The following is a 24,625-nucleotide window of genomic DNA, read 5'->3' on the forward strand; positions in this document are numbered from 1 at the left end:
ACAATATCGAATTCACCCAAGGTCATCGGGATATGATCAATTTTAAATGTTTCGGTACCAAACACAATATCACAATCATTACAAACATCAACCTCTAGCACGGTCTTACCATCCGCTATTTCAACTTCTACCGGATGACTCAACTTAGCTAGCGATTTATCAAGCTTAGACACAAATCTTGGAGAAACAAATGATAAATTAGCACCGCTATCAAATAGGATCCTTGTTGGATTAGAGTTAACCATGAAAGTACTTGAGACAACTTCGTTTGATTGCTTGGCCTCAACATGGGTCATTAAGTAATTTCGTCCCCTCCCCGCCGCATTTTCTAGCTTCTTAACTTGATCATTCCTCAAATCGGGACATTCCGTCCTTCGGTGACCCTCTTTATTACAATTAAAACAAACGATTTTGTTGGAAGATTAGTTCGTACAATCACGGGCCATGTGCCCTTGTCGACCACAATTGTAGCACGTGGGTCCAAAACCCTTAGAAGCCCCATTTTTCACACTACTGGCGCTCTCAATCACACTCTTACTCTTCTTGTTTGAGTGGCTAGTAGCTTCAAATTTTCGTTTGCCAAAGGTGAAGTCAGTCTTTCTCGGAGCAAGCGACTCAAAACCCTTAGCGATATCAAACAACTCATCAAAAGTTCTGAATTCCTTCTAATCCTTTCTTGGTAGTTATCATTCAAGGTTCGGTAGAAATCTTCTTTCAACATATGGTCATTCCCGACATACTCCGGGAAAAATTGGGTCTTTGATAAGAAAGTGGACTTGAGAGTGTTCAAATCCATTGACCCTTGCCTCAAAGTACGCAACTCGTCCTTAAGCCTCGAAAGATCAGCCGAAGTTCGGTACTCCTTGAAAAATTCCTCCTTAAACTCGTCCCACGTCAAACTCATGCTTTGTTCTTTGCCATAAAGTCAAATTTTCACATCCCACCACAACTTGGCATCACCCCTCATCATGCTACTACCATACATTGTCCTTTTATCGAGAGGGCACTCACTAGTACGAAAAGCCCCCTCCATGTCGGAGATCCAACGAGCACTATTGAGCGGGTCTCGTTCACCCTCAAAGGTGGGAGGTTGAGCATCTTTGAAATTTTTATAGTGGAAATCTCGCCTTCTAACGTTATCCTCTTGAAGAACAATTTTAACTTGTTCCTTGACTAGATTGACTACTTGCTCATCAATCGAATCCAAGAACATCTTCTTAACATCCTCTAAAAAGGCCGCATGATGCCTTTGCATAATGGCCTCAACCTTGGCCGTAAACTCGACATCCTCACTCGTACCCCCTTCATTGTTCTCGGGTCCGTTTCTCGTCTTCATACTATAAACCGGAAATAGGTTAAACAATGAAACGAAAGGACATAACATAAAAGCATATATGTACATCTCACACCACCCCATCTTGCTCAACAATCGTCGTACATCACTTGTTTGACACGATTTGAACCCGTAACAATGGTAGTCAATCTTTGTTACGCGAGCACGTAGCATTAACTTGCTAGTACAACGTCTATCTCGCTTGATGATTGCAAATACAACACAAAACAATTAGCGCATAGCTAGTTCACCTAAACCTAGGCACTAACAAATCCCCGGTCTGACCCGTCTCCTATAAGTCCCGCATAAAGCGCATTCACAATAAAGTCTAAGTCTAGGCACCTATCTCAAGTCACCTAAATCCCTTAGACCATGCTCTGATACCACTGTAACGACCGAACCCGTTATACAAATGAATACGAGTAATAAAAAAAATTATAACAGCAGGGTGCGCGGCGCGCAGCCCCTTGTGTGCGCGGCGTGCACAAGGGCTGGCAGCCCGCTGTCCAAAATGTTCAAATTCCGATTAAAGATCTCCCACTTCCCGACACTTTTAGACGAAACTCTTTTCACATCATATTATAATAGTTAAAACTAACACGTTTCTTTGATAAAACAAGTTTTACAAAACTGGGCCCACATATGTCGAACTACGAGTTTCGTACAAATATAAGTTTTGACCACATTAGTTTAATTTCCAAACTACACTTTGAGCATGGTATTTGGGGGTTAAACTACCCAAATCTCGGTCAAACTTCAAAAAGCTAAACGTCCAAAAGCTTCCCCTAACATAACGAAGCGGGATCACTAATCCAAACAAACGCCCTTACCCTTGTCCACGCCGGAGCCTATAAAAAGGTAAACAACGAGAGGGTAAGCAAAACACTTAGTGAATGCAATAATTATACACATACATATATAATATACCTACTTGCAATCACTTACACACTAACCGCATACATTCTAGCAATACAATTAGCATACCATTTCAAGTATGAAGCTAATAATCTCCAAAACCGCAACTAGCATAATCAATAACATATAATTGACATGTTACAATATGCTATAATACAATACACAACCATGGTTAACCATTCTCGCGTCATGGTGCTACCGGCTCTTTGGTTCACACCATACGCATCGGTTATGATGCTACCGGCTCTTTGGTTCACATCACAACCCGAGTCATACTCGCGCTAAGTGCTACCGGCTCTTTGGTTCACACTATAACACACACAATATGATGCTACCGGCTCTTTGGTTCACATCATAGCACAATCGCACCTACTATGGCACTACCAGCTCTTTGGTTCATACCATAGCATCAAATAAATACATTATATACATACGCATATAATCATCCCACTCACCTTGTATCCAAAACGAAGGTAACCCCACAAGCTCTTCAACCATCAGCGAAATCACTTATAATATTAATATAAAGTCAACGCTCAACTAGTTGGACTAACACCAACAACTTACGCATGTGCATTTAATGACTTAATGCATTAAATCACCCATTTACACCAAAACCGTCCAATTAAGGTCAAGACCATCATTAATCACTAAAAACTAGTGATTACGGTCCAACAATGCTAACTACCACAAAATCGGGGTATTTCATAACCATCTTTCCCAAATAGGTCAATCATTACCCAATTGACCATTTTAAAGTCAATACACCCATTTCGGGTCATCCACTAACCCAACTAACATCCATTTACTTAGTAACTAGGTGTGCTAGTAATTAACTAACCAATTAAGACTCATAAACACCAATCAACACTTTGAAACCCTAGGTTAGTTGTTATTGAGTCCTCATGACTCAATCTTACCCAAGAACACCCAAAATCACCAAATATGGGTTTTATGTTCACCATTCACCCAAACCCTGACCCTTATTTAAATCAAAGTAAGGAAATCAAAGTTAGAACATACCACCACAACCAAAATGTAGCTAAAGGCTAGATGAACAACTTTAATACTCGAGCTTTAACCCGAATCAAGCTTCTTCCTCCTTGATTTGAGCTTTCTCTATCTCAAAGGGTTTCTCTCTCTAAAATTGAAGTGCAATTGAAGGTGGTGTTGGTAGTTGTGTTGAATGTGTTTCAACCACCACAAAACTGGCCATAAGTGTCCTAAACTCGGCCTCAAGTGAAAAGACAACAATGCCCTTCACTAAATCTTAAATTTAAAAACAGGAATCTCTGCACAGGGCTAGTGCGTGGCGCACACACTTAACCCTGCGTGGTGCGCACAAGTGTCTGGGCAGTTTCTGACTTCTGTTTAACTGTACAATGTTACCCACGCTCTATGTACCATATTTACACTGCTGTGGAATAATAATTTGGGTCTTACAGATTTGGACAATCTTCTCAGTTGTTTCATGGACGAGTTCGGGTCCGGTGATTTATTTTTCACCTACTTCGGACCAACAGATAGGAGAACAGCACTTGCGGCCATATTAAGCTTTGAAAGCTGCGGCCTTAATGCATGCGTGATAACTATTGTTGTAAGAGAATTCGGCCAGCGACAAATGCTTCTCCCAAGCTTTCCCGAAATCAATAACACAAGCTCGTAACATGTCCTCCAAGGTTTGAATCATACGTTCACTTTGTCCGTCGGTTTGCGGGTGATACGCGGTACTCATATCTAAACGTGTTCCCAAAGCTTCTTGTAAAGTACGCCAAAATCTAAAAGCGAAACGGGCATCTCGATCTGAAATAACCGATAAGGGTACACCATGAGGAGATACAGTTTCCTTTATGTATAGATGCGCCAGTCTCTCCATTGTATTGGTTTCCTTCATGGCTAGGAAGTGAGCAGATTTGGTAAGACGGTCAATAATAACCCAGATGGTATCATAACCGCCTACCGTTTTCGGTAACTTCATGATGAAGTCCATCGTTATTCCCTCCCACTTCCATTGCGGGATCTCAGGTTTCTGAAGTAACCCGGATGGCCTCTGATGTTCGTCCTTGATCTTAGAACAAGTTAAACACTTTCCAACGTAAGTCGCAACATCCTTCTTGAGGTTTGGCCACCAATATTGCTCTTTGAGGTCGTGGTACATCTTACCAGCTCCTGGATGAATCAAATACCTTGATTTGTGGGCTTCGTCAAGAATAAGGCTTCGTAAATCCCCATAACTAGGCACCCAAATTCTTCCAGTGAAATATCAGATTCCATTTTCTTTAACCTCGAACCGAGTGACGAGAATGTTCAAGTATTCATGAGAAATATTCTCCTCTTTGAGAGCTTCCTCTTGGGCTACACGGATTTGGCTATTGAGATTCGTGTGAATGGTGACCTTCAAGGCTCGGACACGAAGAGGTACCATTCTTTCCTTTCGGCTCAAGGCATCAGCTACAACATTTGGCTTGCCAGGGTAGTAGCGAAGTTCACAATCATAATCGTTCAACATCTCGATCAACTGTCGCTGCCTCATGTTCAGCTGCTTCTGATCGAATATGTGTTGGAGGCTTTTGTGGTCGGTGAAGATAGTGCTCTTGGTTCCATACAGATAGTGTCTCCACAGTTTGAGTGCAAAGACAACAGCTCCAAGCTCGAGATCGTGAGTCGTGTAGTTTAGCTCGTGAATCTTCAGTTGTCGGGAGGCGTAAGCAATAACCTTCTTCCGTTCATCAACACACACCCAAAACCTTGTCGGGAGGCATCGCAATACACAACGAAGTCATTTTTGCCTTCGGGAAGGGATAAGATAGGTGCGGTGGTTAACGTCTACTTCAGGGTTTGGAATGCCGACTCTTGCTCAGTTGCCCAAACGAACTTCTTCCCTTTGTGAGTTAATGCGGTCAAAGGACGAGCAATCAAAGAGAAACCTTCGATGAATCTACGATAGTAACCGATGAGGCCTAAAAATTGGCGGATATGAGTAGGAGTGGTGGGAGTTTCCGACTTGCTGATGGCTTCGATCTTTGCGGAATCGACTTTGATACCCTGATCGCTCACAATATGACCTAGAAATTGAACCTCCTTCAACCAAAATTCACATTTGGAGAATTTGGCATAGAGTTGCTCCTGTCTCAAGAGTTCAAGCACGAGTCGAAGATGTTGCTCATGTTCTTCTTCGCTTTTGAAATAGATTAGGATATCGTCTACGAATACGATACCTAATTTGTCTAGGTATGGCTTGCATACGCGATTCATGAGATCCATAAATGCCGCAGGTGCATTAATTAAACCGAATGGCATCACGAGAGACTCATAATGACCATAACAAGTTTGGAATGTAGTCTTCAGTACATCACTCTCCTTCACCCTCAACTAGTGATAACCTGATCGTAAATCGATCTTGGAGTAAACGCTGGATCCTTGCAGCTGATCGAACAGATCGTCAATCCTGGGAAGGGGATACCGATTCTTGATCGTCAACTTGTTCATTTCACGATAATCGATACACATGCAGAAAGATCCGTCCTTTTTCTTCACGAACAAAACAGGTGCGCCCCAAGGCGATGAACTCGGTCGGATAAATCTACGGTCTAGCAATTTCTGTAGTTGACTCTGCAACTCTTGCAGTTCGGAAGGTGCTAGTCGATAAGGTGCTTGAGCTACAGGTGCAGCTCCTGGTATTAGATCAATCTGAAACTTCACTGATCGTAGCGGGTGTAATCCTGGCAACTCTTCTGGAAAGACGTCGGGAAATTCGTTCACAATTCGCACTTCATCCACGCTTTTCTCCTCAGTTTCTAATTTCTTCACATGTGCTAAAACAGCAAAACGCCTCTTTTTCATGACCTTTTGTGCCTTTATGCAACTAATAAGGTTCAGCTTCGGGTTACATCTCTCTCCGTAAACAATTAGTGGCTCACCATCTTCGCGAGGTATACGAAGAATCTTCTCTCCTTAAATAACTTCTGCTTTCACCTTGGACAACCAGTCCATACCGACTATCACATCAAAGCTCCCCAACTTAATGGGTATCAAATCAATCTCAAAATCCACACTAACTAAGTTTATTATACCTCCTCGGCCAATTTGATCAACTTTCTCAAGCTTTCCATTGGCTACCTCAACAAGAGTACTCTCCTCCAAAGGAACTAACGACCAATCTATCTTAGAGCAAAAATGTCTACATACATAACTCCTATCGGCACCAGTATCAAATAAGATAGAAGCTAATAGTTTATTGATGGTGAATGTACCTGTAACCAAGTCAGGATCCTCGCGGGCACATCTGGCGTTCATGTTGAAAACTCTTCCACGTGCTGGCCCGACATCCTTCTTCTTGTTAGGATATTCATTCCTGAAGTGGCCCTGCTGACCGCACTCATAGCACTTCCTTGGTCCATTTGGGTTTGTCCTCACGACTGGGGTGTTGCTCTTACAATCTCTGCCGATGTGTCCAGACCTTTTACACTTCTCACACACTACGTTGCAATATCCAGTATGATTCTTGTAGCATCTCTTACACTAGCATCTCTTACACTGAGGAAGGCTACCATTGTAGTTAGGGTTAGGGTTAGGGTTAGGGTTAGGGTGAGGGTTCCTCCAGTCATTGTTTCCCTTAAAGTTCTCATACCTCTTAGCTGGGTTCTAATCAAAACCTTTACCCTTGTTTCCATCCCACTTACGTTTCCCATTACTAGATCCCGATTCTGATTTCACCTTCTCTGGCTCTTGGCGGGTAATTTGATTCATCAGGGTATGCGCCATGCGCATAGCTTCCGGGACATTTACTGATTTCGAAGAAGTGACATTTCCCCGAATGTCCTTGGGAGTCCCTACAAATACCTCTCCATTTGTTTGTACTCCGGAGTAACCATTGTGGGGCACATTAAAGCTAACTCCAAGTACCTTCGGTTATAGCCATCAAGGTCAGTTCTTACAACTTTCAGTTCCCAAAATTTCGCTTCCATTTTCTGAATTTCGGTTCTGGGGCAGAATTCCTCGATCATAGCCCTCTTAAACTCCTCCCAGGGTGTTGCATAAGCTTCGTCAATTCCCTGAGCCTGGGCAAATGTATTCCACCAAGTCAAAGCGCCATCCGAAAGCGTGCACGATGCGAACTTGGTCTTATTCACTTCGGAGCAGTTACTCACACGAAACACAGATTCCAACTTCTCAAACCATCTCGTCAACCCAACTGGTCCTTCTGTTCTACTGAAATTGTGGGACTTATAACTCTGAAATTCCTTGAAAGTGCACCCATTCTGAATGTTCTGGTTAGCCGGTGGAGCTTGGGGGTTGGCATTTACCATAGCTGTGGCTACTCGAGCGGCTATCATCTCCTCAATCTGTGCTGCTGTGGGCATTTCCCTTGGACCTCTTCCATTAGCCATCGGTCTTCCAAACAAAAATTTCGACTTAAGTCAAAATCCATTGACCATTATTTAATAACGTCATAGCAGAGGGTAAACAACATGGAAGCAATACAATACACGTTAACTAAGCATGGCAAACAAGCAGCAGACAGCACAAAAGTCAACATGCAATAACTTAAATTAAACGCCGCACAATAATTCAAATAGCAGTAATTCCATTAATAATAAGAAAATTGCATACAACTTCATAAAGTTCGTACAATACATGAATGAAAAACATGAAACTATCAACGGAGTACATAATGAAATCTAATACAACAGTCCTAGGGTGAAGGTGGGTAAATGATGTCCATCATGTGGGACACCTGGTCCTCGAGCTCAGTCACCTGAGTACGTAAGGCATGCACTTCCCTCGTCAGCTCCTCGATGGTAGGTGGTGCAGGTGGTGCCGGCGGTGCAGATGGTCCAGATGATGCGGATGTAGCACTAGAAGTATACGCCACTAAGTGGGCGATCTTACGCACAAATGGATCGGCAGAATACGGTACAACCCGCTTACGGGCTGTGACCCTAACCAACTATCCATGTGCGTTCACGAACGGCTTACCTCCATTAACCCCTGGAATAACAGTACCATCGTAGCGGTATTGCTTCTTCGGCGGTGTAGAGGATGGCGATACAGGCTCCTCCTCAGAATCCTCGTCAGAATCCTCCTCGGAATCCTCATCAGAATCCTCCTCGGAATCCTCTTCGCTGGTGTCATCGGATGATGATCCGTCTGAATCGTCTGAAGGTAGTGCAGGTACATCACGGGCGGGAGAAAGTGTCTGGGCGGTGGTCATGGTCCGGTATCTGCTAGGTGAAATCGGCATGACTCGTCCGTCAGCGGTGCGTCTGACCCAATGTTCATGCTCAGTACGGAAGGGACCGTCCCCGTTTCCCCCAGGGATGATAGTACCATCAGAATGATGTTGTGGCCCCGGGAGTCTAGGTCTAGGTGGAGCTGGGATCTCTTCGGGTAGCGGTGAGTCAGCAACAATAGTGGGCGGGGTAGCAGATGTATCTGAGTCACTCTCGAAGTCACTGGTCGTGGGCGGCATGTATGACATCTGAACAAGGAAAAATAACTTTTTCCATGTCAGTAAGACATATAGCAAGCACGTAATCAGGCACTACAGCATCCTAGCAGTACATAGCATGGCAATAGTAACAGTATCAAATAAAAGTAACATGCAATCAAAGGCAGATAGTAGCATGCAGTAGTGAGAAAATAGCAGTAGCATACAGCGAGTTCACATAGCAGTAAAAGTAAGCATTAGCATGCAGCAGTTTCGCAGAAACAAGTAAACGAGCAAGTTGTAGATTAGTCCTATTAGTGAATCCTACTCGACTCGGTCAAGACACACTAATTCAATCTAATTCCCTACAACCGATACTCTGATACCAAATGTGACGCCCCGTACAAAACCATCGTGTATGGATCATCAACAACAGGTCCATTACACGGTACAATACTACATGCTATTTTAAAACAAGTTTTGCATTCATGAAAAGGTGACGTCTTTACCAACGTCAAATGTTTTACAAAGATAACGTGCTTGTACGAATAGAAAGCATTAACATAAGTACGTGACACAAGGTCATTACAAAGCCATTATTCGAAAATAACATAAGTTGTGAATGCAAAATAAAAGTTCCATGCTTGAGACATCTCTAAACAATGCAGCGGAAGTCTAAAACAGCAAGTCTGTAACAGCAAGATTATAACAGCAAGTGTAACAACGGTAGCAACAACGTCTAAGCACATGAGAAATACATGCTTAAAAAGTCAACACGAATGTTGGTGAGCTATAGTTTGTCTGTAATCAGTAATGTAATGTAGACCACGAGATTTCGTATTCAAAACAGTGTGAAAAGTATATGCTTATCCGTGGGCACCTGGTAACTAACTTAACAAGTAATATCACCCCCTAAAAGTACACCTGGCAAGTGCATAAGTTTACGAAGTATTAAACACCCGTTGAATGCTAGCGCGACTAGCCCGAGTGGGAATGTCAAACCCTATGGATCCATATCTAAGATTCGCATTCACCGGTTCATAAACCAATGACTAAACGTTACCGAGCTAAGGGGAATCTTTGTGCCGTTATGTCACCCACACATATATAAAGTTTAAGTACTCGTGTCTAGTATGTAAAACATAAAAAGCGCATGTATTCTCAGTCCCAAAAATAGTAAAGTAAAAAGGGAAGCTATAACTCACAGTGAATGTGCGGTAAAGTCGATATGAAAAGTATGCAAGTAGTAAGTCGGTCCGAAAGGTCCTCAACCTAACTCAAAGGTTACTAGGTTAGTATATTGTCCCCAAAAGTTTAAAAGTGAATAATTTAAGCCTTAAGTATCATCATCATCATCATCATCATCATTCGTAAAAGATAAAGTAAGTTTTCAACAAGAATAGAGATCTAAACAAAGGCTGAGTTCGGATAGCTTCTATGACCTCTATACAAACCGAAAAGATGCGTGGTCAGTGGTCAAGGCTCCGTATGTGAGTCCTTGTACCGCTATCCAATTTTCATATCCTAACTCAATGTCGTTTGACCGTGGCGACGGTTCAAGCGCGAGTAGGTCAGAATTTTTCAGCACGTCGTTACAAAGGCGTAGTGATTTTCGGAAGGCTATAAATCCTAAACCGTATATCGGATTTAGACGAGTCTTGAACGAAAAGTCATCTACTCAAACTGAACTATCTGAAAATAAACTTTCCAGAAGTTCCATGAGTCTGATCAAACCCCGAAAAAAAGAAAACAAGTGCTCCGGTGGGTTTCTTGGTGCTTAATGCTTATCACGGTTCTCATCCTTGATGCGTGTAATCTTCAAGTGTACAACCCTTTGATGTTTTAGCATCACTTTGACCAAGTTTCAACCATCAACACACAACTAAGAGTAAAAGCTAACATTCTACAAAGAACATCAAGGTTGTCTCTTTATTGCATAAACATAATAAAGCTTCAATCTTTGTCCTTTTTGACACAAGTTTATGCATCTTCATCATATGAGATGATGAAGACTTGATTTTTATTACCATTAAAATCATAAAAAAAGTTCCAAGTAAGTGAGATCTACAATAATAACTTAGATCTTCAAGTATTAAGAAACCCTAAGCTAGAAAGCTTGGATCTTTACAAGATTAATGAGACCATAAGCTAGAAAGCTAAGATCAAGTAAAAGTAATGAGACCATAAGCTAAAAAGCTTAGATCTTAAATAAAATAATGAAACTCTAAGCTAGAAAGTTTGGATCTTTAATGTTCTTGAAGATCCTTAAAGCAAAAGTAGAACAACCCAACCCGTATTTAAACCGGCCCATAAAATTTTTTCTTTATAAATCATTAAAATCATTAACATTTAGGTCCCAATTATGTTTCCAAAAACATCTTTAATACAATAGTAAGTTTAATAAAATTTAAAACATTTAATACATGAGTTAAATAACCAACAAAACCGAGCATGGTAATTGGGGATACGCTACCCAATCCTAATAATTCCAAAAGCACATCTTCTAAAGTAAACTACGCGAGTCCACTAGTCCCCACGCTTACCCGAGTCACCGACTCCATGAAAATCTATAAAAAATGTAAACAACGAGAGGGTAAGCTAACGCTTAGTGAGTGAGAATATACTACATACATATATATGCATAAAATGGACACGCCACACAAGTAATCAAATAACGCATACCGGAGCATCCAAGCATAAAGGCAAGCTAAGCTAAGCTAAGCATACCGTATGGTCACTAAGCAACTAGCTAAGATAACAACAAATATAAGTTCACCAACGACGGTGTGAACAACGCCAATAAACTACACCCAGAGGGTTAGCTACATCACAACGCACAACCATGGTTAACCAATAGTACAAGGAATGGTACTCGAATTTCCCATCGGTGTTCGCAACAACCATTAGAGTACTTAACACGTCGTACACTAATCCCGCGGGTGGCATCTTAACACGTCGATGCTTCATCCCGGGTGGCGTCTTAACACGTCGACACTTCACCCGCGATAGTCCTTGGAGTGGCATCTTAACACGTCGATACTTTACTCCGAGTGGTGTCATAACACGTCGACACTTCACTCTTCATCTTACCTGAGGTGGCATCTTAAAACGTCGATACTTCACCCCCGAGTGGTGTCTTAACACGTCGACACTTCACTCGTCACGTGAGATGTGGTGTCTTAACACATCGACACTTCACAACTCATGCTACACAAATAAATACATTATATTCGTACACGAATAATTATTCCACTCACTTCTCAATATCAAAACCCACGTCATCAGGGTTACTCATCCACAACTCAATACCAACCCTTCGTCATTGGGGTTATATAATCCACATCACAAGCACATGTGATAATGTACACACAAAGTGTGCACCTCGCCAAAGGTTGTCAACCAAAACGCACAACCGTGCCAATTGGACCTATACACAAGTCCATCAAACCCACCTATATGTGAAGTGGGCTCTATAACCGAGAACCACTTCACCCGACCAGCACCCATCCTACACATACATATGCACATAGGATATTAACACTCACCTTGTCGCCTTGATGAATGCCACCGAATAATCCGCAACTCGCTGATGGAATGTACCTATTCCATTTATCACATAACAAACAACATAATTAGGGTGGAGCACAAACCAACCCATATCGACAACTAGTGCAAATTCGACCCAATTGCACTTCCAAGTCCAAAACGCGCCCAAACTAACCAATAATCACTAACACTAGTGACAATGGTCCTAATGCACCAATTAAACCCAATCACAAGTGTTAAATACCAATCTTGCCCAACTTAACACCTAAACCCTAATTTTGACCCATTTCAAAATTAGTCAACCAAACACACCCAAATGAATTCCAACACTTCCATAATCACTAATTATAGTGATCACACTCAATTTAAAGCCCTAAACAAGGCTAAATCATCAACCAACCCAAAACCTGCCTTCATCACTAATAAACCCGAATCCTAGTTATTATCTTCCATTAACAACTAGTGGGGTTCCAAGTATGAACATACAATCAAACACCCTAAATTTGGATGAAGAACACGAAAACGAAATTTGGAGTTAGAGCTTACCGCTAGTATCATCTTGAAGCTAAAAACAAGGAGAACAAACTTGTCTCTTACGCTTTCGATCAAAACCCGCTTCTTCCTTTCCAAATATCCCTTTGAATCAATTGGGGTTTGAAGTTTTTGAGAGGAAAATGAGAAGAAAAGGAAAAAGAAATGAAGAAATGAAATGAGTGGATGGGATTAAGATCTCAACTCTGGCTCACACGCAAAAAGACCAAAATGCCCTTGAACCTTATTCAAAATTACTAAAATCTGGTACCAGTTCGTCAGTATCGCCGCGCCGCAGCCACCTGTATCACGCCGCGGCATTAGGCGTGGTCTGCTGCCTGTCTTACCATGCCTCCTGATTCTGAATTGCTTGTATTGTCGCGCCGCGACCTTTAACATGGTCTGATCCGTTTTCTAGCACACATGAACTTCGCACACGAACATCTCTCAATTCTTCATACACTAGTCGTACCTACACAATACTCTTATATATCACGTACGGGAAAAAATGGGGTGTTACAAAAAGGCTAGATCTTCAAGTTTCATGAAGATCGTAAACACAATTTTTGATCTTTTTAACAAAATAAAGGGATCATAAGCTAGAAAACTTAGATCCAACAAAGTAATGAAGATTCAAAGCTAGAAAGCTTGAATCTTTCATGTTCTTGAAGGATTCAAATCAAAGTTTGAATCTTCAAGATATAACAAGATCAAGAAGCTAAAAAGCTTGATCCTTTAATGATGATGATGATGTCGAAAATAAAGAAGGAAGAAGAAGAAGAAAATCAAAAAACTTACAAGTTTTAGTGTGAGAAAGACTAGAGAGAGAATTAGAGAGCAAGTGTGTATAAAATGTGAATGAGATCAAGTGTGAAATGGGAGGAATGAGCTTGGTATTTATAGTGGAATTGGTGAGGGTTGTCCGTGGGCATGGGGAGGGGACAAGGGGACACATTTTTGCTTTTTTCTTAGTGGTGGTCTAAAGGTGGTGCTTATTGTTGGGATCCCATGCAACATGTATGCTAATGGTTAACAAAAATGCTAGTATGTTGGCTCATATTAATGGGTTTTTGTCCTACTTTTTAATGGGGCATAATCCATTTAAAATTGGGCTAACTTAAAAGTCCAATAACTAAAGTAGGGTGGGCTTAAGTCCAATAAGGTAGAAAGTCTAACAAGACTAACTAGTGTGTATTAGTAAATTACTAAGCGTAATTAAGCAACCAATAAGCCAAGTAATTGTCATTAGAAAATAACAATTAGTTTCACGTAGTCATAATATTCCAATTATGACCAAAATTAATCGTGTACAGGGTACATAGCTCGTTCTAAACGTCCAGTGACACCAACGGTCATAAAAGCATTCGAGGATCAAGTTAAGTAACTACGTACTTAATAACACGTTTTAAAATATAAACGAAAGTAATCAACATGAATAATAATCCCAGAATATAATATAGCTCAGTACGCACAAATACACAGTTTCGTGAAAGTAATAAGCACAACAATATAAGTCGAAAAAGTCGGGTCGTTACAGCCACAATCCGACCTCCAACAATCGTCGCAATTAGAAATGGATCTGGAGCTTAACAGGATTTAGATCCGGATATGGAGCTTCATCTGAAATTGATATCTCACTGGAGTGCACATATGGATTTGTCAATCTTCAGTAAACACTACGGTGATGATGATTGGAGGAGGCGATGAAGAAAATTGTTAACAAGATATTGATGATGATGATGATGATGATGATGATGATGAAGAAGTTGAATTAAAAGGTAAAGTTGATGATGGAGTTTCATTAATTAGACATTAGACATCACAAACAAATATGAGTGTGGAACCATATTTCGCTCTTTTATTTATGTATAACAACGTGCATAAATTTGTGATTACGGTGATTTGATAAAATTTTGAGATGTTATTTTAATTTTAATTTTGATTTTGATTTGAATTAGTTTGAGAATGTAATGATGATAAAGATGGTTGAAGATCTGATTAGAATATTTAACAGGTATGTGGAAAAGAGAAAGTAAAATGACCAACTTACTCTCACATGAGAGGCATGTGACAACATTTAAGTAAAAATTATAATGCTTGTTAGACCAAGTGACCAACCATGAAACAAGTGTATATTTAGGTGACCAACTACGTCAAAAATAAACAGTAGTAGTTAACGTTAAAAATTGGGTAAACATAAGTGACCAATCGTGTAATTTTTTCTAATTAAAACACAGTGGTTACAACATGTCAGTAGATACATCTATGATATTCGTAATAGAGACTGATATTGAAATATTATAAAAATTAGTAACAATAACAATACTATGAATGAGATGATACTCACACACTCATTTTTGATCCATACACACTTAAGTTACTATTATATCTTTATTTACAATAATGAGAGTTCAACTCCCTAGATAAATTTAGGGATATAATTGTAAGTTTTATGATAAAAAGTGTGTATTGATCAAAACTCGGTGTGTGAGTATCACCTTCTAACATTAGATTATGTACACTAGCATAGTTAATTTACAGAATAATAATAATATAATAATAATTAAAATTTACAATTACAATAAATAAAATATGTATTAATTGATTAAGAAGAGAGTCCGAGTCACTCAAGTTATAGAACGTGAGCCTAAAATTTAGCTTATAAGTTGATCCATATTAATTACCATTCCTCTCAATTTTGTGGGTAATGACCCATTAATTAGTTTAAGGTATTGAGAATTCTTATGATAAACTACCAAACACCTTCAATTATGGTCATATCCATATCTTATGTTCCATTACCCCAACCAAACATGCCCTTAATGATGTTATAATGAAAATCATACAAAGCAATGCATAAAGCATTTCATGACTAAACAAGATACACACCAAACTAAAGTACTACCCGATCTCTCAACACATCATTTTTTTATTTCTTACATTTACATTACATATTACGTAACTAGTTTTATGAGCCCGTGAGTTGCACGATATTTATATAAATTAGTAGCTGATAACGTTAATATTGATATTCATCAAATGTATAATACAATTACAATAAAAGAATCTTTTATTACTGATAACATTTGTATTGAATACATTAGCATTGAATAATAACGCATAAATTATGAGCCCGTCAGTTGGAATCATTTTATGTTCAATTAACAAATAATCGATAAAACACCAAACATGATCCTTAAAAAGTTGTTTTAAAATCGAGCGTTAAGAATAATATTTTATGTACATTTTTAATTGTATATGCTTTTAGTACAAACTAATTACATTATATCAAAATCTCAGACGAAGCAGAACAAGTGTGTTGCACGAAAACGTAAAAATTAAAAAAATAATTACTTATAAGCAACAATCATTATATGAACCCGTCCGCTGAACGGAATTGTAACAAATAATAAATAATCAACATAAGTATAACAATAAATGAGTATTTAAAAATAAAAGAGGTTAGTTTAGTTATGAACTAAAGATATTATAAAAATCAATTGTAAATAGTTTTATGAATCCGTCAGTTGAATGAAAACGTACAAAATACTAAATAATTAATCCTGAGAACAACTATATGCATGAGTCTTTTAAAGATAAAAATAAAATCAACATTTAACAATATTGCAGTAATAAAAATAGAACACGATTTTATCCCCTATTTTAATTAGAATTAAATTTGGTAATAATTTGGAATATGTGATTAGGGGTACGATTTTACTACCTATTTTAATTTAATTAAAATTAAATTTGGAATGCTAAAGTAATATATTATTAAGTTAAATTTATCAAGATTGCATTTGATATACATATACTTCGAGTTGTATTTGATAACTCAAATATATTAATATTAAATATTAATATTTAATTTTTAATTCGATTTTAATAATAAAATGACATGAAAGGATTTGTTTAATTGAGAATTTTACACGTAGGATTATTTAAATTAGATTAATTAAGAGAATGACACGTAGGATTTATTTCACACGTTTTATAATAATGTACTAGTGAAATGACCCATGAAATCACGGGTTTGTTTAAACGAAACAATTTAATGACATGTTTAGGTATTAAGTGAATGTAAATGCTAAGTCATTTATTTTAATGACCCGTTTGACTAAGAAACTTGTCGTTGTTTTTACAAATATATAGAGACATGTATTTTCGCATACATATGTAACGTGATTAATTTCGTAAAAAGAATTAATATTTTAATATTAATAATATAATAATTATAATTATAATTATTATATTAGAAGTAAATAATAATAATAAAGTTAGCTCAAAGTTGAGTATTTATATTTTCAATAATAATAATAATAATTAGTAATAATAAATGCGTGTTAAATGATTTAGAAAATTAAAATATAATTTATTATATATAGGTTGTACAATATGCTTTAAAATTTGGGTGTTATGTAGAAGATTTTATAATTTAAGAGAGATTATTGTTTCCTTTTATAAAAGATTTCGTATTATTTTTTAATTAAATTAATATAAAATTATGACATCATCATTATTAAAATTAAAAGTAATTATCTTAATAATGACATCATCAGTTTAAAGCTTTATATGACTATATAAATAGATAGATAGATATATATTACATAATAATAATAAATATAGCCCTGTGAGTTAAAAAGACAAAATTGCCCTTGTGAACAGTAACTGCTCATCACATATAGTATTATGTATAATAATAATAATAATAATAATAATAATAATAATAATAATAATAATAATAATAATAATAATAATAATAATAATAATAATAATAATAATAATAACAACAATAATAATAATAACTAGAAAAAAATTCGACCGCGCTTGCTGCGGTTGTATTCAACGCGCGGTCAAATTTGGATATACGTTGTATGGTACCTAATATATCTAGTAGGTTGGGTTATTTGTTGGACATGTATGTATATGTATGAAATACAGCCCGAAATATTTAGTTTTTTTACGATGTTCATTTCACGTATAGTTAGTCTCGTTGTGTTCGTAAAATTATTTCGAGTTGAACGGTGGTCTCGGAAAAATTTAACTCGCACCGAACGAGAATATAGGGCCTGTTATTTAGTTTTTTTAACGATGTCCGTTTTGCGTATAGTTAGTCGCGTTGTGTTCATCAGATTTTTTCGAGTTGAACGGTGGTCTCGGAAAAATTTAACTCGCACCGAGCGAGAAGATCGGGCCCGTTAAAAATTCGGGTGGAATTAGTTTCTTTTATTTTAATAAAATTATATAATTACGTTTTCTATCCCCGAAAAAGTGAAAACTCGAGGGACCGTTGTGTAAAGTTAGCCGAAGTTGAGGGACCGATTGTAGTGTGAACGCAAACCTAAAACGAAAATTCGATATAACTGAAACGACGAATCTGACCATGCATTTTAGTATATAGGGATAAAATAAAATAATAATAATAATAATAATAATAATAATAATAATAATAATAATAATAATAATAATAATTTACACCATATTTTTAACCAACTAGCTATTAATTAATTAAACAATAGAAATCAACACGATCTCAATACCCAAAACAGTAACATCCTCACACCCAGTCAACGCAACCAAATTCACGGTCACATACCCTTCGTCATCGATATCCGTATTTTCTAACAACTCGTTTAACCCGAACCTCGCAGCACTTGAGATCCTCATTTTCATCATATTACCAGGGGCAGAACTTAGTGTTGTATAAATGGGTTATCCGCCCCGTCTGGATTTAAACGGAAAAAAAATTTACACTAAAGAAAATTTACCGAAAAATAATGTTTTTAGTGTTTTTAGTGTATGGGGGTTATGTTATATTACCGTGCTCCACAAACCTACTCGCGTACTCCGAATTTAACAGTGTCGCTTCTTCACCACCTTCTTCAACGTTATCATTCACAAACACATCAAATTTAACAAACTTTTCACTACTAAACTCAAGTACCGAGTAATTAATAGGTAAGCCATTGTGTTCTTACTTCGATTGTTATCATCCCTCCATTCATCGGAGGTTTATTCATTTTTAATTCGATTTTATCGAATTACATACAGTTTCATGATTTATTGTGCGCTAGTGTTTCTGTTTCATCCGGCTAAAATTCAACGAAGGCGTATGCCCAAAAACCAACAGATTAAAGTTCGAATGATGCTTCCGATGAGCATTCGATGTAGCACTTGTGGAAATTATATTTATAAAGGTACCAAGTTTAATTCGTGTAAAGAAGACGTTATTGGAGAGGTGTGTTATTGCATACAGTACTTGTATATGTTAAGGATAAAGATGACATTTAAATATCAAACGGATAAACTCAATCTTAGTATTAGAGTCTAATGTGAATACATGTTGTATATCAGATAGCATTAGTTTATCTCCTACTTAGTTGCTAATTTGTTACTTGTACTCCCTTATATATTGTATTCTTCATAATCTAGAGCAGATACGATCTAATTTTTTTTCTCTTTTTCTTCTTCTTCAATCGACCGCAAACTATGTCGTCTCATACAATACCTAATGATGTGGATCCAACTTCGCCCATCATTGTTGTCTCCCTTAACAACATAATCAAACTAACCTCCATGAATTACCTTTCATGGAAGTTGCAAATCCAAGCAATCCTTGATGGCTATGATATGTTTAAGTATCTTGATGGCTCATTCCTTGCACCCACATCGCCACCTCAAACTAATCAGCAACCCTCTGTAAACAAGGCGTATATCACTTGGATGCGTCAAGATAGGCTCCTGTTTGGCGCACTCCTGGGCACCATAGACCCATAGATTGTTCCTCTTGTTTCATCGACTACAACGAGCAAAGCCTTGTGGGATACACTTGCTAGCACCTTTGCTAGTGCGTCCAGAGGACACATCAAGCAACTCAAACTGCGACTCAAAAACATCGCCAAAGGCACTCAATCCATAACGGATTACATGAACTCAATCAAAACATGCATTGATCATCTTGCACTCCTTGGTACAATTACTCCGCCAGAAGATGTCACTGATCGAGTCCTCTAAGGTTTGGGCAATGAATATCAAGGTGTTATTGACGTAGTTAATGCTCGTGACAAGGCAATTTCTTTCACCGAGCTACATGAAAAGCTAATAAATAGAGAGATGGTTATCCAATCGCAACCAATACTCCCAACACTTCCTGTTACAGCCAATTACACGTTTACTCGCTCGAACAATCGAACACCTTCTCAAGCAGCCTCTCGACCGAGCAACTATTAAGCGTCACAGTCCAGGAACAACATGAATTTTACTGGTGCAAGACCTTTCTTAGGCAGGTGTCAATGGTGCAATACTAAGGGGCATTCTCTTCAAAAATGCCCCACCTTCACTGAAAAACATCCTGCTATCACGCCACCATCTCATCGCAACTCACCTCAAATCAATGCAACCACCACCACTTCCGCACAATCATCAACTCAGTAGCTACTCGACTCCGGAGCATCTCATCATGTGACCAACGATCTTGCCAATCTATCACTTCATAATCCCTATAACGGCACAGACGAAATCATTATTGGAGATGGTAAGGGTTTAGTTATCACACATACTGGATCTACTTCGATCCATACAGCTTCCAAATCTCTTTCTGTCTCTAATGTACTATATGCTCCTAATATGCAACAAAATATTTTATCTATATTTCAACTCTGCCTTGATAAGTATCTAATAATTAGCTTTACTTCTGACTTCTATGTTGTGAAGGATCGGCTTACAGGAACCACTTTGATCACGGGGCCACCTAAACATGGAGTATATCAGATTGCTTCATCCATCAACTCCATCGTTGCATATTCAAGCGTTCGAGCATCTCTGAAGGACTGGCACCATCGCCTTGGCCACCCTTCTTCCATTATCTTTAAATCTCTTGTTACTTTGTTAAAATTAGATTTACCTAGTACTGTTTCTTTCCATTGTAATGCGTGTGAGTGCAATAAAAGTCATAAGTTATCGTTTCATATTAACATTGTTCATTCTAATGCACCACTTGATGTTATTTACAAGGATCTTTGGACTTCTCCAATTCACTCATTTGATGGTCACAAATACTATGTTGCCTTTATTGACCACCATACACGCTACTTATGGTTATATCCTCTGAAAAAGAAATCTGACACTAAAGCAGTTTTCAAACGCTTCAAAGCTCTAGTGGAAAAACATTTCAATACACCCATTAAAACCCTATATTCAGACAATGGAGGGGAATATGTTGCCCTTTCTGAATTCTTGGAACATAATGGTATCTCGCAACTAACTACCCCACTACACACCCCTGAACATAATGGTATTGCCGAACGCAAACATCGACATATAGTTGAAACCGGATTATCCCTACTCTCTCATGTAAACTTACCTACGGTATTTTGGTCACTAGCATTCACAATAGCAGCCTACTTAATCAATCTCTTACCTACACCTCTCCTCTCCAACATATCACCCTATCAGTCAATATTCGGGATTGTACCTGATTACCTTAAGCTCCGCAGTTTTGGGTGCCTCTGCTACCCATGACTTCAGCCATACTCACAAACTGGATGCACGCTCCCAACCTTGCATCTTTGTTGGATATTCAGCAACTCAAAGTGCCTACTATTGTCTCGATCCACTAACACACAAGATTTATACATCTCGTCATGTCAAGTTTGTGGAAAATGAATTCCCTTATGCTACTCTCTCCAACACAAATCACCCACCTGAGTCCACAAGCTTAGAACACTGGTGTAATCTTGAGGTGCCACTAATGCCACCTACTGACCCATCATCACCTCCTACAGTATCCACTCCAACTTATGAACCAGTGGCACATGAACCGTCCTCTCCATCTACGGCTACTCCACCACCCTCCCAACAGACGGTTAATCCACCTTCACCTATGTTAGTACAATAACCGGTGATTTGTATTGATATGGGGATATGCAAGTCACTGAGATTGGGATTGAGTAATTATGGTTTTGGTTATGTTTGCTGGCGATTCCCTGAAGGTAACAGTCAGAGGACTGTTTTAGGCCACCGAAGCAAATGGTATAACATGATTATGTTATTATGTGTGTATGGATTGAATGTGGAATATTTCCTGCATTCTATACCATTTATAAGTGGGATGAAACGGCTTTCCATACCAGTTCGCTAGTTCCCAATGATTTTGGATCACTAGTTGACTTTCCCTTTTGGTAAACCTGTAGAGGAAAGTGAGCTTGTCCCCTTTCCTTTGTGGTACAGGCGTGCACCGAGCTAGGAATAGTTTCGCTAGCCTTGACTTTGTAATTGACTGAGGTTTTATGGGCTCCAAGCTCACTATTGTTGCTCCGATTCCATGACCTCGTTCACTATAGCTGAAGTTTCCTTCATTCCATATATTGTAGCCATATCCTCCGAAAAAAACTTTGAAGCTGATAAACGGGTCGGAGGTGGGGTACAGTATCAAGCCCCCCAGTTTAATTTTACGAAGCGTTAATATCCACATATGAGCTTCGTTAAGTTAAACTTAGTAATAATTACTTTTGCTTCATTGATTTGACAATTAACTGCGCCGTTTAATACTTTTGTCCCCGAAATTACCTTTTTGCCCTTAATGAGAGAATCTTGTCTGTCTTGGAGTTGAGGGTACGATCGTCCAATGGTCTTTCGTTTATCGAGGGTACCCTGCAGTTTGATTTGACAGCCACCTTTCTCTTTTCCTTAAGGTTTTAACCCTTCCTCTACTCCCTCTTATCTTTGCTTAATTTCCATTCAAACTTTTACTTTTCTGGAAACCTTTCTTCTTCGCATACTAAGGTACTCTCAATTTCTTCTTACGTTTTTCTTTTTTGTTTATTTTTACCATGTCTAAACGTGGTATTAAGGCCTCTTTTAGCGATGTTAATCCCTCCTTGCTGTCGTATTTGATTGAAATGCTTGGTTTGAAATCTGGCGATATCGTTATTCCAGCTGGCGATAAGCACATCTTGAATCCTCCTAAGGGTTACATTGGTGTGTATACCCAATTGTTTACCGAGTGTAACGTTAGGGTTCCTTTTTCTTCTTTCCTTCTCAGTGTTTTAGACTACTTTAAAGTGAATATTTCTGTTTTTCATCCCTTGGCTGTGAAAAAGGTTATGGTTTTTAAGGTAATGTGTAGGGCTTATGGCGGTGAACCTTCTGTTGATCTTTTTCGCCGCTTCTTTCGCACTGGTGGTACCGGTGATTGGGTTACTGTTCAAAAATGAAAGAGTAGGAGAGGTGCTCCTTCTCCTGTTTATTGCTTCGCTTCCCAATTTCCTGACGTTCGTAATTGGAAGTGTTCTTTCATTTTTCTGAAAAAATCCTTTTTGTATCCGAAAGATTATCCTTTCGTTTATGATCCTGAGAGGGCATTTGTTCCTAAAGAATACAAGGATCCTATCCCTTTTGTTCCTGAAGATGATGCTTTATTTAGGAGGATTTGTAACCATCCCATCATACCTGCTACTTACCCAGACGCTATATTCTTTAAGTTAGGGATGGCACCTGGATGGGAGGAGGGTACTGTTACTCCTGTGTTCTTTTATGGAGAGCAGGGTATGTTTCGTTTTTATTTTTTTTATATCATTGGTTACCTTTCTAACTGCTTACATTTTTCAGTTGTGCTTTTGGCAGAGATGTCTTTGAGGAACGTTGTCAAGGCCCAAGGGTTGAAAGAGTATACTGTTGCTGTCCGAGCTAGGTCGACTGTTGTTAAGGATGTTGGATCCCCTTCACATTCTGGTTTCATGGAGATATCTAGTAAGCCAAAGGCTGATCATGTCGAAGTGAGTTCGTCAAAGGTTAATACTAAGGAACAATTGAAGCGAGTGGAAGCTCCTATTGATGTAGATACTCAAGATGACCAACCTCTTGCATCTCTTTCACCAGGAGTTGGGGCCAGGGTGGCACAACGCTACAAAGCTAAAGGTGTGATGAAGCGAAAGGCCCATCCTGATGTTACTTCTGTTAAAAAGCCAAAGTTCGGCCAGCTTAAAGACGAAGCAAGTGATGACATTGTTACTGCTAACCCTTTGTTTGGTATGCTTTACTTCAAGTTTTGCTTTATTAGTCCTTTCTTGTTGTTTTGTTATTTATTTCTTTGTTTGTTTGCAGATCTGCCCGTGTATTCTGAAGTTCCTGCTCCGAACAACTACTTTGATCTCGTTGATAGTCTCATTCCTGATAACTGGGGGAATTCTTTTCCTGATGACATGAAGAGTTTTCATGATGCCTATTCTGTTATCAATTTTCAAGCTGTTTCTATGGGTCATATTGCTTCTTCCCTCCTACAGAAGCGTACTGCGGAGCTTGAATCTTTGAGGGAGTGTTATGTTTCTATGGCTGAAAGGGTTAAGAAGCTTGAGAAGGAGATATTAATGGCTCCTAGCTATGTAGAGAAATTGAAGGCTGCCTGCGATGAAATTGCAGGTTTACAGAGGCAGGTTAAGGTGGGCGAGGTTCAAAAAGTGGCCATTACTGACGAGTTAAAAGACTACAAGAAGCGTTGTGAGGTGTTGAAGTCTGATTACTCTCAAGTCGTTTCTCAGGTTATTCCTCATGCTTGTCAGCAATTACTAAAAAGTGCAGATTTTGGGCAACTTTTTGGTAACGTGGTGTTAGCTTTAAAAGTTCAGGCCAGGTGTGAGGTGATAGGAGATTTGGCGTCTAAGGGGGTTATGCAGCTTGCTGACTTTGTCGATTATACTGACCAGGGAAAGGCGATGGTTGACTCTGCTTTTAATGAGCTTGAGCAAGATGATTTTGATTATGTCAAGACCATCTCAGCCAAAGTTTATGCCAAGCCTAGTGAGCTTTTGAAGACTCTTGCTACCGTTGTTCCTGCGGTTCATGGAGATGATGAAGAAACTCTTCTGGAGGTT

The 24,625-nt window shown here is 38.7% G+C and overlaps 1 pseudogene; it reads left to right on the forward strand.

Moving 5' to 3' along the window:
• The first annotated feature begins 18,810 nt into the window (after positions 1-18,810).
• Positions 18,811-24,625, forward strand: part of LOC139853447 (uncharacterized) — a 135,884-nt pseudogene continuing 130,069 nt past the window's right edge.

Source organism: Rutidosis leptorrhynchoides, chromosome 6, assembly GCF_046630445.1.
Source record: "Rutidosis leptorrhynchoides isolate AG116_Rl617_1_P2 chromosome 6, CSIRO_AGI_Rlap_v1, whole genome shotgun sequence".
Taxonomy (NCBI): Eukaryota; Viridiplantae; Streptophyta; class Magnoliopsida; order Asterales; family Asteraceae; genus Rutidosis; species Rutidosis leptorrhynchoides.